Here is a 1121-nt window from a genome sequence, read left to right as displayed (position 1 = left end):
TGCAATGCAACATGGTGTGGTGCAGAGGTCAATGATGCAATGCAACATGGTGTGGTGCAGGGCTGCATTGTGCAATGCAACATGGTGTGGCACAGAGTTCCATGATGAAAGGTTGCGTGGTGCAATGCAGCAAGATGTGGTGCATTGTGCAATGCAACATCTTGTGGTGCAGAGTTGCATGATGCAGTGCAACATGGTGTGGTGCAAGTTTGCATGATGAAAGGTTGCTTGGTGCAATGCAGCAAGGCATAGTGCAAGGCTGCATTGTGCAATGCAACATGGCGTGGCACAGAGTTCCATGATGCAGTGCAACATGGTGTGGCACAGAATTGCGCTGTGCAATGCATCAAGGTGTGGTGCAAGGTTGCATGATGAAAGGCCGCAGGGTGCAATGCAGCAAGGCATGGTGCAAGGGTGCATCGTGCAATGCAACATGGTACGGTGCAAGGTTGCGTGATGCAATGCAACACAGCACAGGTACAAGGCTGCATTGTGCAATGCAACATGGTGTGGTGCAAGGCTGTGTGGTGCAATGCAACATGGTGTGGTGCAAGGTTGCGTGATGCAATGCAATACGGCACGGATACAAGGCCGTGTGGTGCAATGCAACATGGCGTGGTGCAAGGTTGAGTGGTGCAAAGTACCATGATGCAATGCAGCATAGCATGGCGCAGAGTTGCACAGTGCAGTGCAACAGGGCACGGCGCAAGGTTGCATGGGGTGGTGCAAAGTAGGATGGTGCAATGCAACGTGGCACGGGGCAATGCCATTTTGCAAGGTTGCATGATGCAGTGCAACATGGCGGCTGCAATGTCATTTTGAAAGGTTGCATGGTGCAAGCTTGGATGATGCAAGGTTGCATGATGCAAGGCTGCACAATGCAGTGCAACATGGCGTGGTGCAGAGTTGCATGGTGCAATGCCATTTTGCAATACTGCGTGTTGCAATGCAACAAGGCACGGTGCAAGGCAGCATTGTGCAGTGCAACATGGAGTGGTGCAGGGTTGCATGGTGCAGGGTTGCATAGGGTGGTGCAAAGTAGGATGGCTCAATGCAACATGGCACAGCGCAGCACAGCACAGCACTGCACAGCACTGCACAGCAGTGCACAGCACTGCACA

This window comes from Meleagris gallopavo, unplaced genomic scaffold (assembly GCF_000146605.3).
Source record: "Meleagris gallopavo isolate NT-WF06-2002-E0010 breed Aviagen turkey brand Nicholas breeding stock unplaced genomic scaffold, Turkey_5.1 ChrUn_random_7180001842807, whole genome shotgun sequence".
Taxonomy (NCBI): domain Eukaryota; kingdom Metazoa; phylum Chordata; class Aves; order Galliformes; family Phasianidae; genus Meleagris; species Meleagris gallopavo.
The sequence above is the reverse complement of the archived record's forward strand: the minus strand, read 5'-3'. Positions refer to the sequence as shown.